General features: G+C 47.6%; 2 protein-coding genes across 5 annotated transcripts in view; both read left to right on the top strand.

The window, feature by feature from the left end:
- Window positions 1–15,413, top strand: part of LOC138566823 (G-protein coupled receptor 4-like) — a 404,006-nt gene that overhangs the window by 232,341 nt on the left and 156,252 nt on the right. The window lies entirely within an intron of this gene.
- LOC138566824 (G-protein coupled receptor 4-like) overlaps window positions 1–15,413 on the top strand; it is a 72,462-nt gene that overhangs the window by 16,658 nt on the left and 40,391 nt on the right. The window lies entirely within an intron of this gene.

Below are 15,413 nucleotides of genomic sequence, written 5' to 3'. Positions count from 1 at the left end.
CACGCCCAGCTCCCGTCACCTTCCCTGGAATCCGAAATAATACACGGATCGTAGGGAAAGCATTCATTAAGCGCAAGCCCATTACCTGCAAGTGCCTACAAGTACTGGTGTCGAGGCACTATACAAAACACAAACATAAACGGACAGGAGCGCGAACCTATGCATCCCAATTGAGGTAACAAACAAATGCATTTAAATACAAAGGTCTTGAGTGTTTCGCCAGAAGAGTATCCTTCTCGAATGCAATGTAAGTCGTCTTGTATAGCGCCTGTCTGTCACTATTGCTGGCCTCGCTGCACTTGGCTCTGTAAAAAGAAAAGTCGGACCGCAGGAAAGGCCGATTTCTAAACCTGTGGCGCTGAGTTCAGGTGGCAAGTACCCGGTTCCTTGCTGCCAGTCTGCTTTCTCTGGGTTTGGTGGAGAAACCTGGGAGTACGTCATCCAGAGGGAGGAGGCCAAGATCTGATGGACTACAGCGTGTTTGGTCTGGTGAACCGCTGATGTGGGAGAGTGCATGGGGCTAAAGAGGCGAGTGTTGTGTACGCCTCACGTCACCGCGTTGCGGAATGTGAGGCGCATTGAATAAAAGCCCTGCCCCTGCCAGGACGAGGGCAGTTCTGGGCACACCACGAGCCGCTGTGTGTATCTCCTTTATTCATGCTCTGCAGCTAGGCCTCGGCCCGCAGAGCCCCACGTGTTTTCTCCTTCACCGTCGGGAGAAGCCATTACACTGGCGACGAGGAAACGAACCATGTCACACCACGTGCGTGTGCTTCAACAATAAGCCCTCGACACGGGCAACATTTTGGAAACATGGTGGGGGGCCCATCCCCCACCGGGAAAAAAAAATCTTTAAAAAAAAAGGGAAGGCACCTCTCTTTTTATCTCACAAGAACTACACCATTGCCACTGCATGTTTGGAGCCCATTCTTTCGAGCCAGCCAACAGCGAGCTTAGTCATGGCTCGGTTCGTGTGGATGTGCTAATGGCTAGACCTGTGGTATCCTTCTGTGGGGGGTTTGTTTGTGTAGTGTAAGGTGGTAGGAGATCTTAGAGGTGAGTCAGTCAGGAGTAGGGCTTGCAAGACATCCTCCAACCCGGCACCCCTGGCCATTTGCCGACGGGTGTCACCTGTTTGTCTCAAATAGATACATTTTACCACATTAGAAAAACAGCCAGCATCTGCGTGTTGGCAGAGGGAAAGCGTCATTGTGGAAACTCCGGCATTACCAAAACCTGCTGAGGCGTATAGGAGGTAAGGACTTGAGGTTCAGAGCGCCGAAAATGTGAGGACCACAGTCACCCTATTTTACCTTCTTTAGTGTGTTTATTAGCAGGCTGAGAGGTGCCCCAAACCTTACTAACATGCTTCCTCCAACATACCCAGGTGCTAAACTCATTGGCCTGCTGGGGTTTTTGTCCATCGAGGCAGGGCATGACATATGCCAGGCATTCGTCGGGGGATTGTTTGGGGCAGAGGCCAGAATACCTGCTCATTTTTCCCAGCAGTCCGTCCCACTGTCTCCCACGAGCCCCAACACCTTCTCATATATTACAAAGGGAAACCACCTGCCACATCTTGGCAGGTTTTGGTGTGGCACCAGGTCTTTGCTATCAGTGATGCTGCAACCAGGGAAACCGCCTGCCGCATCTTGGCAGGTTTTGGTGTGGCACCAGGTCTTTGGTATCAGTGATGCTGCAACCTGAACTTTCCTCCTATATATTATGATTTTTTTAAACTAAGTATGGGAACTTGATCGCTTTTAGAGACTGACCATTTTCAGTATTCAGTGCCCGGGATTTTGTATTGAACTACTTGCCGCCCAGTATCACACACTTTGTGCTCAAATCCCAGCTTCAAAATGTTACCAGCCTGCAATTGTGGTACTTGACCACAATGAACTTTATCATATGACGAAAACTGGAAAATAATTGTTTGTGATTGTTTCACTTTCATAGGCTCCGGCAATGCCTTGTTTTTGCTGATCTGACTTATGACAAATCCAAGGAATCCGTCCCCTCTCCCCAATGGAGAGCCACACCTTTGGGACTAGGGAGGTGAGCCCGCTAAACATAATACCCCCTAGAGGACAGGGCAAGAGGGATCCTATTGGGGGTGACCCACCCTCTCCTTAGAGGACAAGAAACCCTTCTTGTACCAAGAGCCCGCTATCTTTGATGGCTGTGGGGGAGTTTAAGTGTGTGATGAGTTGACTGCCTGTATGGATGGCTAGTCTGGTTTTTGACCCTCCTGTGCAGTGGTGTTCTAGGTCTAGCAAAGACCCGGGGCTACGCTGATGTCAGGACTGGTGGTAGCTAACCTTTTGGTTGTAGCTCCTGAGATTCTATCCGGGGCTACAACCAAAAGATCAAGGGCCATAGCCCCTTTAGCCCCCACCTAGCAACGCCTCTGCTCCTGTGTATTCCGTCCATGCCTGAAATGAAGAAAAAGTGGATAGTCTCACCCCCGAACACAGGGAACGATGGAACCAATCTGAACACGGCAACAGGAGGAGTGAATCCTGCAGAGTTTCAGAGGTGTGGAAGCCGCCTCCTAGGAGGTGCAGCAAGAGAGTGGGAGCATACGCCAGGCATGGCGACCCAGCTGTGGCCAAGCCCAAGGAACACCCAGATTCCCTGCCGAGCCAGGATCTGGAAGCGCCCAGCCCAGAAGGAGACTGCGGGGTGAAGGATGCCTGGGATTTAGCAGGCTACAGAACGATGGTTTGGATGGTTGCCTGGAGCGGTGCCAGAGGTTGAGATTAAATCTAAACCTTGCAGCCATCACCTTTTTTGTTTTGCTATAGTGCTGGATTTAGGCTTTCCAGGAGTATGTAAAACCCTTATGTTGGAGAAGAATTCCTCACCACACTTAGCTGGCCAACCAGCAACCCATAATCAGTTCCATGGGGTACGTCGCAGAAGACCACAGAATCCTACACGATGAATTGGAGAAATGGTTTGGGATGTCGGGAACTCCAATTAGGTGGATCTTCTCCTTGCACATTGATGTGCTCCTTGCCCTCTGATTGCAGTCTGCGCACAATAGCCCCTTGCCCCATGTGCTCCCAGTAAAAAAGCCCTGTGACGTCACCCTAAGCAATCCGTGCGGTCTCTTACGCATGGGATGGCTTGCAATCTTCTCACCGTTTGGGACATTTCTAAAGCACAGTAACGCCAATTCTTTGATCTGGAAGGATCCCGGGTTGTGTTCTGAAGACCTAGTGTTTGCAGGTTGACAAGGTTGCTTGTTTGAGCCTCCCAAAGTGGGCAGTAGTCAAAATCTTTATCTGGAGTAAGGCAGCAAGACCCGTTGCAAAATCGCTGCATGTCTTGCGTGTCTACATCAATCAACAGATAGCAACTTGTGCTGAGAAGGGACAAAACGAAATCTCTGGTTCTATGTGACACAAATTAAGAACACCACAACCTTGGAGTGTAATCTATGCTTTCCTTTGATCCACAGTAAATTCCCATCAAGAACAAAAATTAAATAATACTTGATGTTTGGAAAAGTGCCTTTCTACCAGACCAGTCATTGGCTGGATCATGATCAAACTGCTACTGTCTGAGCCTATGAGATTGCAACATCGGTCTGGGTTTCCATGGAAAATCTATAAAAACAAATTAAAGAATTCAAGACTGAGTAGCCAGTGTGCACCCGAGCAAATATGATCCTATAACGCCTCCCGCAAAAACCAATTGCCTCCCGCAATTGGCTCCAAGTAAAACGGATCACTGAATGCCAGATCCTCTACACCATGTGCTAAACCCACATGGGTAAAGGGCCTCGATGCCTACTCTTGCCCCTCACGGATCCTGGCACAGTATGGGCGTCTACCCAGAGCTAAGGGTAACCCTCGCCTCCACCAGGAACTGGGGGCAGTACTCGAGAAATGCAATAGCGTCCCTGTTGATTTTTTTTAAATGCACCTCTCACACAAACATAACCACACTTGTTAAACGGTACTAGTGATTTCTTTGTCTATGTATTGGTAGAAGTGTTGGTGTGTGCAATTGACGACATGGCTCCCAATTGAATGAATGGAATGTGAGCAGTAAGACACTCTGATGCTGATTTGGTTTCTGAATCTCAGGTTGCCAAAGATTAAAATACAATAAGTGTGTGTAGATATGTACGTTAAACAGTGAATAGCGTATTTAAGAGGAATGCTGTACTGTATTTCTACAGTATGAGCCTCTTCCAGGAAAAATCAAGCGGGACAATCGATGCAGGCGCATGACTCCAGGCACTTTAACTCAGCCCCTCTGGAGCTCTGTTTAAAGATTAGTGAGGCAGGCGCTCTGTTACCAGTCATTAGCTTCTCCCCCAAACGCACGTTTTCATGACTCCATCAATCTTCAGGGAGGCTGAGTTTCTTTGTTTTTTCAGGCAGGTCTGCATTTATTTTTCAGGTGTGGCAAGTTAATTAGCTCTGAGGATTCTAGTACTTGTATTTTTCGCACTTGATTTTACTGGCAGGTGACTGGAAACAACCCCCCCCCCCCATAGCACAAATCTTCCCCTTGATGGGGGGAGGGGGAAAGCCATGGAGCTCTGCCCAACCTCCTCCTTTAAGAAAAACCTGCCGCCACCAAGGAGGCCTCCCATATCTTAATTTAGAGCTCATTAGCACCAAGTGCTCCCTTTTTAGTTTTGGCTAATAGGTGGCGGTACAGCACCACATACAAGCCGAAACTGTTGCCTTGGACCACAGCTAGGAGTGAGATGGGATCTGAGGAGGGGGTGGTGTTTGGTTATTTACCCACCCGTTTACTACCCATGGCCATGCTATACACTATGGGCATTGCCAGCACCTCTGTGGCCAAAACACACCCTCCTAGGGTCTCTTGCTGCTACCTTTATCAAGCAGTAAAATCAAACGTTGGTCTGCCAGTGTCCTTTCCAGAGAGTTAATCGCTTAATTGCAGTTGTAAATGCGTTACTGATGCAATAATCATGTCTGACACGTCTGCCTTCTGGCATTCTATTTTATAAGCAGTATGCCTGTTCTTGCACTAAAGTCCTGTTAAAATCTAGCATTGGCAAAGCCAGCAGTTTTGGCTTATGTGTACACATTTGCCAGGCGCTCCCATTCTATTCCCAGGTACCTGCACCCTTTTCCTGCTCTTGGCCTCTTATGGCCAAGTAGCACCAGCCGGTGCCTGGCAAATGCATAGCCCATGCCCACACAAAAGACAAAACAGTTGGCTTTGTCAATGCTAAGGGAACTATTCTGTTCCCTTAGTTTCACAGCGAAGACAAATACTATTGACAGCAAGTCACGCACTTCCCTGCTTTGAATCCCGACCCCACGCTTAGAAACCACTGTGGTGGTATTGAGCGTGTTTAAAAAATGAACAATAAAGTAAAAAAGAATAAATGCAGTACAGGTTATTCCAGTCCTCTGAAGTGGGAGGAATCTGTCAAACCCTTTAGGCTCTAATTTTGTTCATCTCTGGGCCCCACTATTTCTCACTCGTTTTAGAGGAGCGCAGTAGACCTGTGGTGGGTGAAATATCCACAACTCGCCAATAATCTTGTGAAGGTTTTATGGAGCAGCATTTTTAACAAAAGCAACCTTGCCTTTCCAAAAATCGCTAGTGGCATGATGCTTCCACGGGAACGGGGAGGATTTGCACACATCATCTGGCCACTGGCCTTGCAGCGTGACCATCTCGGCGCTGGTGCAGGTCCATAGGAGCCTTGAAGCAGCTGCGGCCTCCAGGCTGCTGGCCCGAACCGCGACGCGCAAACGAGCTGTGCACAGGTGTGTGCTGATGCAGTGTGCCCTGCTTCCGTCCAAGGTTTGCATGCACGCTTATATAATCGCCCGTTTGCAAGGAAGGGCGCACGGACGACGTGCTTAAGCCCCCCCCCCCCCGTCCAGTCTAAATCGGGCTGTTCAACACATTTGCTCTGAGCACAGTTCTAATCCGAATTTTGCAAGTGGGCTGTCACTGGAACATAACGCCCCCATAACATGTATACTGCCCCACAGCCACTCTGCATAAATACAGGTCCAGGGACATACCTCTAATGGGAATCCAGCCCAAAGGTGGCACTTGTGGTTTTTTGCATTGGACCAACATCTAGTTGAGGACCCGAGCATCACTGGGGACATCTGCTTGCTTGCATGAGCTCTCTCCCGTGCAGATCCTCTGCTGCCCACGTGTGCAGCTGCAGCGGCATCACTCGGTTGTGGCGAGATAGTTCATGAGGCCCACTCGCTCTCGCCCAGCATACGCTAGCATTGGTTGTGTCCCAGGCAGGCATCCCCACAAGCATGCATGTAGGCTAGGCCTGAATGCATGTCCTCGAGCCTTTTCCACTTGCATGCAATGAGTCATGGTGGGCCATCCTGTACAACACTGGACTTTCCACAAATCTTATGCCACCAAAATCCCTGGCAACCATGAATTCGCTCTGAAATATGTATTAGGCCCCCAAGTACACAACAGTTTGCACATCCAAGTGCTGGTAGCACAGGCTCTCTTTTTGCTACTCTCGTTTACGCGATTGAGGCTTGCATTGGGTACACACCCTTGCTTCCACTGTGAATCTAACCCACTAACGTCACTGTTGAAATGGGCTTGTATAGTGCAATGGCTGCCATTTTGGCGGCTGGCCGGCCCTACGACCTTTGGATGTGCATTTTGATCAGTCTTGCATCTAATGGTGCTATTCTGCGATTTCTGAAGGACTGGATATACATTTTTTAGAATTCTCTCAAATCTAAAATCCTGGATATCAAGTATGCAAAATTCATATGTAGCAAGAGAACTGCACCAAAGAGAATGACTGGTGGAGAGCCTTTGACTTCTAAGTCATGGGTGCAAAGCAACCCGACCAACTGTGAACTAAGCTATATCACTTGGACAATGTTCAGTAGAGAAGCCCTGAAAGTAGTCTGCTAGTGTGTGTGCAATTTCTGGTGGAGGGGCCAACACTCGTCCTTCTCTCCCCCCCCACCCCCTCCTTAGTCTAGACACGCACCGTCTCCACAGTCCAATGAAATGTGACCATTCAAATGATCTAGTGGGAAAACTCCTGAGGCCAACACATTTTCTTTCAATCCCTTCTCACACGGCCAGGAATTCGCTGAAGAAAATTGACACTGGTAGCAAGAGGAGAAATTTTTTAGTAAACTGGACTATAAAATGTGAGCCTGTGTGCCAGCCTGGCACATGGGTGTTGATTGTTGCCACGATCTTTACTCTGAAATACTGAAATGACTTCCAGCTTAGCCTATTGCAGGTTTGCTTAAGCGGCAACGTAAGCTTTCAGGTTACTGGCGCGTGGCGGCAGCAGCACCACTATTCCAACATAAGCATTCAGGTTACTGGCGCGTGGCGGCAGCAGCACCACTATTCCAACATAAGCATTCAGGTTACTGGCGCGTGGCAGCAGCACCACCACTATTCCAACATAAGCATTCAGGTTACTGGCGCGTGGCGGCAGCAGCACCACTATTCCAACATAAGCATTCAGGTTAATGGCGCGTGGCAGCAGCAGCACCACTTCTTGAGAGAATCAATCTTTAACTTGTTCAGAGACTACTCGGTTTGAGGAGTTTCTTCCCTGAAGTATGTATGTTCCCCACCTACCACAAACTGAACCCAAAAAAATAAACGAATGCATAGTCTTCATCGATGCTAAACGCGCAGACCCGTCGTGAGACTTGAGGCCCCCATCGCATCGGACACCCTGTGCCAAGTTTTGGGGCTTCCACCTGTTTTCAAATACAGCTGGCAAGAAACATTCAGACTACCTGGTGCCAACTACCACTAATGCAGAAAGTCGCGCACCACAATGTTCTCTCACCTAGACGGAAGACATTCCCAAATCCCTGGTTTAGCCACCAGCAGAAGAAATGCAAAAGAGGAGGAGAACCAGCAAACGGTCATGCTCAGCCTCGACCCCCAGACTGCAGAACCTGAAACTAAATGACATCAGACTCTTCTAAATGTGGGTGTGGACGTCGAGGACCTCCACTTTCAGATGCCCTTCCTTCATACACTATTCATCATGAGGACCATCCCTTGGTCACTTTTGCATGCGCTGCCATGTTCCCCCACTGATGGTCCATGTTAACCAGTCCCTGCTACCCTAAATGATCTGCCAGTCAGTGTGTGCATGTTATGTTGTGATGCATCGCACCATACAGTGGTGGACTGACCTACAGGGAACGTGGGCCATGTCCCCTCGGCACCGTGGACGTTTTTTGTGTGCATACTCTGATATTCTGCTCTTTGCCCTCTCTCCCATGCACCCCATCTCTCATCGTCCCCCACATCCCTTTTGAAGTAAAGAATTAGTTACAAAGCTTCCAATATGTTTTACCTCACTCTTCATATCCTTATGCCAGTTTTTCTTTTTGTTGCATCTGCTCTTGAATCCCTAGATGGGGCCAAATCTACTTTAAAAGTCACTGTTTAATTGAGCGAGATCCGCTCCCCCCTGCCCCCCGAAACGCTACTTGGAGGTGGTGCTCATCTGTGTAATATGCTGCCACTTCAGGGCCACATTTCGCTCCCTGTTGACCTTTGTTCCCACACCTCTTCTGGTAACTTTTGTTATGTGGCTGTAATTCCCTACTGAAGCACAGGGCTCCATTGCTTCCCAAATCTAGGCCTCTGCTTTTTTTTATCCTGGCCCATTTCGGCTTGGTCTTGCTTATCTCTGCTGCTTATTATCAAGGTTTATATTCCACTGTGCAATTCTTTGGACTGAAAATCATTCTTATCTTGTTTGCCAGTGATCAACTAATCCTTATCTTCTGTGGTTGGGATTAGCAGAAAATCCGCCCGCTTTTTCTTTGCTGTCTAGAACCAACAAAAAAGAATGCTTGCTTGCAAGCATGTTGCATGTGTTTTTTTTAACCCATGAACCAGCTGATACGTACTTGCCTTTTCTCTAATTTTAAAAATAAATCAATAAAAAGATTGCACCTTGAACAGGACATGGACATTTAAAATCGGGGGGGGGGAGGGGCAGTTCAGAAAGGCAAACAATAGAAAACGAAGGAAAATCTGTATAAATGCGCAAATTTCCTTAAAATGGGAACATCAGCAGAAAAATCTGAATTGTACACTGCTTTTTCTGTTTCACGTGGCCATAGTCGGGGTGACTTGTTTTGAAAAGAACCCTATAACCACCACTTGTAAAAACGGACCTGATAATACAAAGTGCAACTGCAAGTGATGACTGGGCTCTGCCATCTAAAGATGTCCACCTTCCCTCAGAAAGGTCAGGCCACGTTTCCTGTCCTTCTACAAGCCGAGAACACCACCCCCTGTGGGGAGACTGTGCTCTTATCGTGGCATAACTTGGCGTGTATGCATCCTCTGCCTCCCACGAGGAGTCCTTTTTGCCAAAATCAGTGGACACGACAACCTCCTATTGAGCGTCATGACCAACCGCAGGTCTGGGAAGTTGGGAGACTTTCTTTTTTTATAGATTTCATGTCCACTTTTAACATAATATGGATACTTGCAGCTGCGAAAACATATGTTTGCGTTTAGTAATGTCTGTATCCTTGTTACTGTTTTAGTTTCGTTTTTTTCCCCCATTGGGCTTTTATTTTCTCCGTTTTTGTTTCGTGTGCTCTCTCCTGCCTGCTCTAGCTCGCTGTCCTTTTTTCCTCAACCTGTCCTGTTGCGCTCTCTCGCTCTGTCCTTTTGCTTGCTCGCTCCCTCTCTACTCCCTCTCTTCTCAGTCTCCTGTTGCTTGCTTGTCTCGCTCACCGTTTGCTTAGACCAAATAAATACTTGTTTGTAGCTCAGAAGGGTGGACTAGACGCACATGGTTTAGTTCACTTCCTGTACTTGCTCCACATTGCCCGAAGGTTGCTCCTGCTTACAGGATGTTTCCTGACACCGCAAAGTGGCTAGTGGCTCCTGCTCAGGCCTTAATCCCATCACCAAACATAACCCACCATTGGGTGACCCCTCCAGCTCTACTTATCTAGGGACTTCTAGAACATTTAAGAGGACTTGATTGAAAGTGGGGGGGTTGGGGAGGCGGGGGAGATTTGATGGGCCTGGGACTTTCCAAATTTGAGCTAATCAATCAGAAACTACCAGATTTCCAATTCCCGGTGACTGTTATTGCATGGACACCCCTTCAAATGTTCCCCAATGCTCCAACAGCAGACATTGATTCTTCATAGGTGTAACCTATGCGCACTTATGTTTAGAAAGTTCCCTAGTGATACAGTTAGGAAAATAAGCCTGTTCCATTATCCCTAGTTTACTGTGGCATAATCCATTTAAAGTGGGGATGCTTTGGAAATTCCGTAATGCTCCGCTTGGAACTTTTTTTTATACTGTGCAGCTGTGCCATCTGCTTCGTCTCCGGAAGGCTCCAGCGGATCGGAGTCATGTAAATTGAGAGAGAAGGAAAATTAAAGATTCCTTTCCTATTGTATTGAGGTTTCTAATTTGTATAGTGCATTCTAACCCAGGCTTCGAGACACATTAAATACAGCACAATCATAAAAACAAGAATACAGAAATCTATCCAAAAAGAGCATACCTAATAATTAAGCCATAAAGGCCTGCTTGGACATATGAGTTTTAAGAGCCTTTCAAAGGTTCTCAAATGAGGAACGCAGCCTCACCTTGCATTCCAAACGCAAAGGGCAATGATGGGAAACGGTCTGATTCGCAAGTTCCAAAAACTTCAATGTCGGTGTCTCCGGTCTTCTAAGATCACGGCTTCTGGTTGCACTGGGACCTCCAGATCATCCTCTTTTTCAGTCGAACAAGGTGAACCCTAAAGAATTGCCTCGACAAAAGAGCTTAAATTGAATCCAGTAGTGTAAAGAAAGTCGGTGTTATTCGCACAAAACTGGAGTAATGTGATCAAATGTCCACCTACCCAGCCTCCGTTTGGCAGCAGAAGGAAGGCCAGGTTTCCAGGGGACCAAGCGGGAAGAAGGCAGACCTGAGAGCAATGCAGTCCCACCACTGTTCGCTCTGGACCAGGCCTGCAAGTCTGGGATGCTCAGCAAGGTTGTGTGTCTCAGTAAAGACAAAGCATTGAGACCAGATTGGACTATGTTAGCTGTATGATTGTGAAAATGTAAAGGGGAGCCAACACAACCCCTAGAGGATGAGAAGAGAACACCAAGTAGGAGACCGCCCCAGTTAAGAAAACACCAAGCCAATTCTGAAGCAAAGGAGAAAACATCTAAATCCATTCTATTTTCAAAGCATTGCACTTTACACTAGGGCAGTTGCATAGTTTTGTAAACCTAGAATGTCTGATTGGGGTGAAAATTAAGTTGTGCATTGGAGGATGGCTATGCCTGATTGGCTGTTCCCAGAGAACTGCCTATGCTTTTGATTGGATGTGCTGTGCAATGAGATCATAGAGGTACTTTTGTCCATCCAGGGTGTGGGGGGCCGGTGTGCCCTTTCTGCTACGATTCATTTGCCATGGATTTGGTGTGCAGTTAATTGTAGAGTTCTGTTTGATGTCTGTTTGTGAGCGAGTGGCTTAGTTAGTCTGTGTGTAGTGTATTTAAGCGTAGAATTTGAGACTGTTCACGTGGAGAGGTTAGTGCGAGGACCTGGTGGGCAACTCTGAGCATCTATCTGATGAGTTAGAAGCAATGTACCAATTGCAGTGAGGCGTCAGAGAGCAAAACCACAGCAGGGCAAGAATTGGGGCAGGGCACCAAGAGCAAATTGATTATGCGACAGTAGCAAAATAGAGAAATGGACCAGGAACATCCTTCAGGAGCCACTTGGGAGCTATGCAATGGTGAATTGCGTATTCGTATCCGGCGGGAAGGCGGGGGTGGTACCACCCAGCAAATGAGGCGGCTCAGAACGGGGGTTTACCATCTGGTAAAGCCCCCAATTCGAGGCTCCTCTGAAGCGAGAGGTCGCCATCTTCCTCGCCTGTACCTTCCCTTCCTCCTCCCCACTAACCTTGCGCCCTATGTCCTTCGCCGGTGACGGGACACTGTTCACTGTGCAGCTCTATTGTGGCAACAGCCACCATTTAAAGGGGAGAAGGGACTATGTGTAGTTATGCTGTCCCCGATCCATGGCAGCCATCTTGTTTTGTAGTTTTTTTCAAGTTGAGAATCAATAAGCACCTAGTTTCTCAACTTGGGGAGAAAAAAAACGATTAGTTTTCCGGTACAACGTGCCGGGATAGTAGCAATACACCCCTTGCTGGGGTGGTGGGGCGATGTTGGACATTACCAGTCAGGTATCGTGTAATGCCCTGGGGCTAGCGTTAATGTGCTTGTTTTGCACCAGGTTCTACCTTACACCCCGGGGCATTACCTGACAGGTAATGTCCCCCAGCTCGGGATGTATTGCTAAAGTATGCACCTCACTTTTCCATATAGCTCCACTTAGCAGACAATGCTTTTTCCATGAGTTTGCACACTTTTGGCAAAGCTCCCAATAATTCTGCTAGCACACTTGGCAATACAAGTTTTTAAAAACGAATGGCACAATTCTAATGCACAAAACTCTTAGCAATTTCTCACAGGAAAAATGCCCACTTTCCAGTTCCATTGATGGCCAGGCCCAGTGTGACTAATTGATAGAAGTGATGCACGCATCCAACTCAGTTGCTGGTGCGTTTGTTTTAAAATTAATTGGTGCCTTTTTTTTTTTTTTTCTTCATCCATACCAAGCTGCTGCTAGTAGACCCATATGATCGGTGCCCTGCTGCGCTATGCTCAGGCCAATCCCAATGGGTAGCATGAGGGGGTAGTTCTTGCTGCTCTCTAGCGGTTGTAGGGACTGTCCATTGCTGCATTCCTAGAGATTCGCTGAAATTGTGTGAGGAAGGGTGGAGGGTAACGTAGCGGCACTTTGCAGCGGGCGGCTCCAAGTTTCTGGGTACGGGTGTCTTCCGGTCCTCTCAGCTGCACAGCCTGCTGCAGGCATCCGCAGCACCTGGGGAATGGCCACCTTGATATCTTTTGAGGCCCGCACAGATATTGTGCTGGTCCACACTGTCTGAATCTTCTGGTTTGGGTCGGAGGAGGGCAGTTGCACGGAATTCTACTACATCACTGTCAGTGGCCTCCTTCTTCAATGACGCCATATTTGTAGTTTCAAGGATTAATTTGCTACCCCCGTTTCCCGCAGCGGGTGGTTCTTTGACTCATACTTAGTCTTTCCTTGCTGTAGAACTGCCCCTGTTTGAAATACTTGTGCATAGCACATAGCATAAAGCCACTCCCTTTCTGCTCAACAAGTTAAAACATTGTCTCTCGTGATGACATCTATGAGCCTCTATTGTCCTTCTGTGTTCACCAAAAATCAGGAAAACCAAGGTAGGAAGCGGAGCTGTATCCCCTCTACCATTCGCTTGAACATCCACTTAAGACCACCTATCTTTAGGAATCCACTGCAGACCTTGTCCCCACTCACTCCTCAATGTAAACGTCTGTTGTCTTAACATCGATCCAAGACACCAGTCTGTGCTGTGTGCGCTACATGCAAGCATGTAAGAAATCCTGTATCAAAAAGCATGCAACCAAATTTTGTTTGGCTGCTGTTGCTTGCATGTGCACCGGTGGTTCCCCGCCCACCACACCTGCATTGGAAACCCTTTGCAGATGTGCATCTATTTTTCTATCCATCCACTTATTGACGTGCATCAAAACAGAATCCCCTCTGTCCTGCACTCCACCTACCCTCCTCGCCTCCTGTAATCTCCTCTGCTCACACCATCGGATGCCTGCCTTTTGTATGTGCTATATCCAGAAAATCGTACTCTGTAAAGATGTCATTTGGGTGAGTGTCTTTCTCTGGCAACTACAACTTCGGTCATTTGTTAACTTTTCCAAATGTCTGCTTAATGAATGCTGCAGTGAAGGTCTCGTTGTGCTGTTCCAATGAGTAGGACAAACATTGCAAGAATGTTTCCGAATTGGAATGCTGGCTCCCTTGTTATGGCTTTTGATGTTGCATACAGCTAAATAAAGGGTGAAACTATTTCCACTCTGTTTGTTTATTTGAAAAGACTAATAAAAATAGAAAAGGGCCCTGCAAGCCGTGCATTGAGGCCTTTCAAATATGTCGTTTGAAATGGTCTCCCCTGTCACTGATGAAGGAAGCTTAATAGCTTTGATCAAGTCGTCATTTGGGCGTTCAGCACCCTGCCAGCTGCCTTTCTTTGCTCTAGTGTGCAGAGAACCACAAGCCAATAACCAAGCGCACCCCCCATACCCCTCTTTCCTTTGTCTAGGTATTCGGATCTACAGATTGTTTTCACTAACCTGCTTGCTGTTACTTAAATGGTGGCAGCCCAGCAAGTGTTCAGATTCCTGGATTGCAACAGGTTCTGTGCACACAGCGGGCCAACGCCTTCGGGAAACCCCCTGGGGGATGCAACTGATGAGGAAGAACAGTCTCGATAATAGTGGCAATTGTAGTTCTCCAGGTAGTAGTGATGGTAGATGTTGTTCTCCAGAATTTGGATGCGGTAGTTGAGTCTTTAGAGTAGTGGAGATGGTAGCAGAAGATCTCTGGGTAAAGTCCACTGAGAATATGGAATTTAATAGAAATGCCAGAAGTACTGTCAAGATACAGCAAAGGGAGCACAGAAGGAGGAGGGTTGGAAAGATGAGGAGAGTTGGGTGTTAGAGAAAGGATATGGATAAAGATAGAAAGGATAATGGCTCAATTGGAAAAGAATGCACAGACGCCAGCTGCTACGAAAATGGGGGTGGAGGGGTGGCAGGAGGAATACGAAGAAGGCTGCAGGAAACGGCAGAAGTGAGTAAGGATAGCAAAGGATGAGACCGGCACAAGGTTTAGGACCACGGGTTACAAAGGGAAAGTTGAGGAAGGCGGGCGCAGAGACGGAAACGATGCTAAGGCTGTGCGGCGTACGGGAAAAGGCTGCCAAGGAAGACTGTGTAACGCTGTTTAAGTAAAGGAGGAACAGAGCAAAGCGAGTACGGTAACGGAGCAACACCACCCAAGGAGTGGGCAGAATCCCCACCGAACAGAGCAGCGTGATAATCACGCGAGGAAGGCAGAATGAGTATGGAGGAAAGTTTTCAAATGCACGGAAGCCGTGAATAGAACAAGTAGACCGAAGCATAGAATAATAGTAGCGACCCATAGCTCACCTTTACTCCTGTTATTAGATAGAGGGTATCTATTTAGTTCCCGAAATGGGAGTACTCCAAGCATCATGAAAAAGACTAGGTGTGTCACAAATGGAAACGGCATTCAGGAGATGCCATCTTGAAGTGAAGTTGGTATAATGCAGATGTTTCTTCTTCCATCGTTTCCATAATGAGCAAGAAGTGGGTTTCCTAACACTAGGGCTATGCAAGTGACAAGCTTTGGCCAATGGAATGCCTGTATTACCTGTATTACCGAAGGAAGCATCAGTCTTCGCTAACTGGAGGCTGTATTGCTTA

Source organism: Ambystoma mexicanum, chromosome 2p, assembly GCF_040938575.1.
Source record: "Ambystoma mexicanum isolate Mex_15411 chromosome 2p, UKY_AmexF1_1, whole genome shotgun sequence".
Classification (NCBI taxonomy): Eukaryota; Metazoa; Chordata; class Amphibia; order Caudata; family Ambystomatidae; genus Ambystoma; species Ambystoma mexicanum.
The sequence above is the reverse complement of the archived record's forward strand: the minus strand, read 5'-3'. Positions and strand labels throughout refer to the sequence as shown.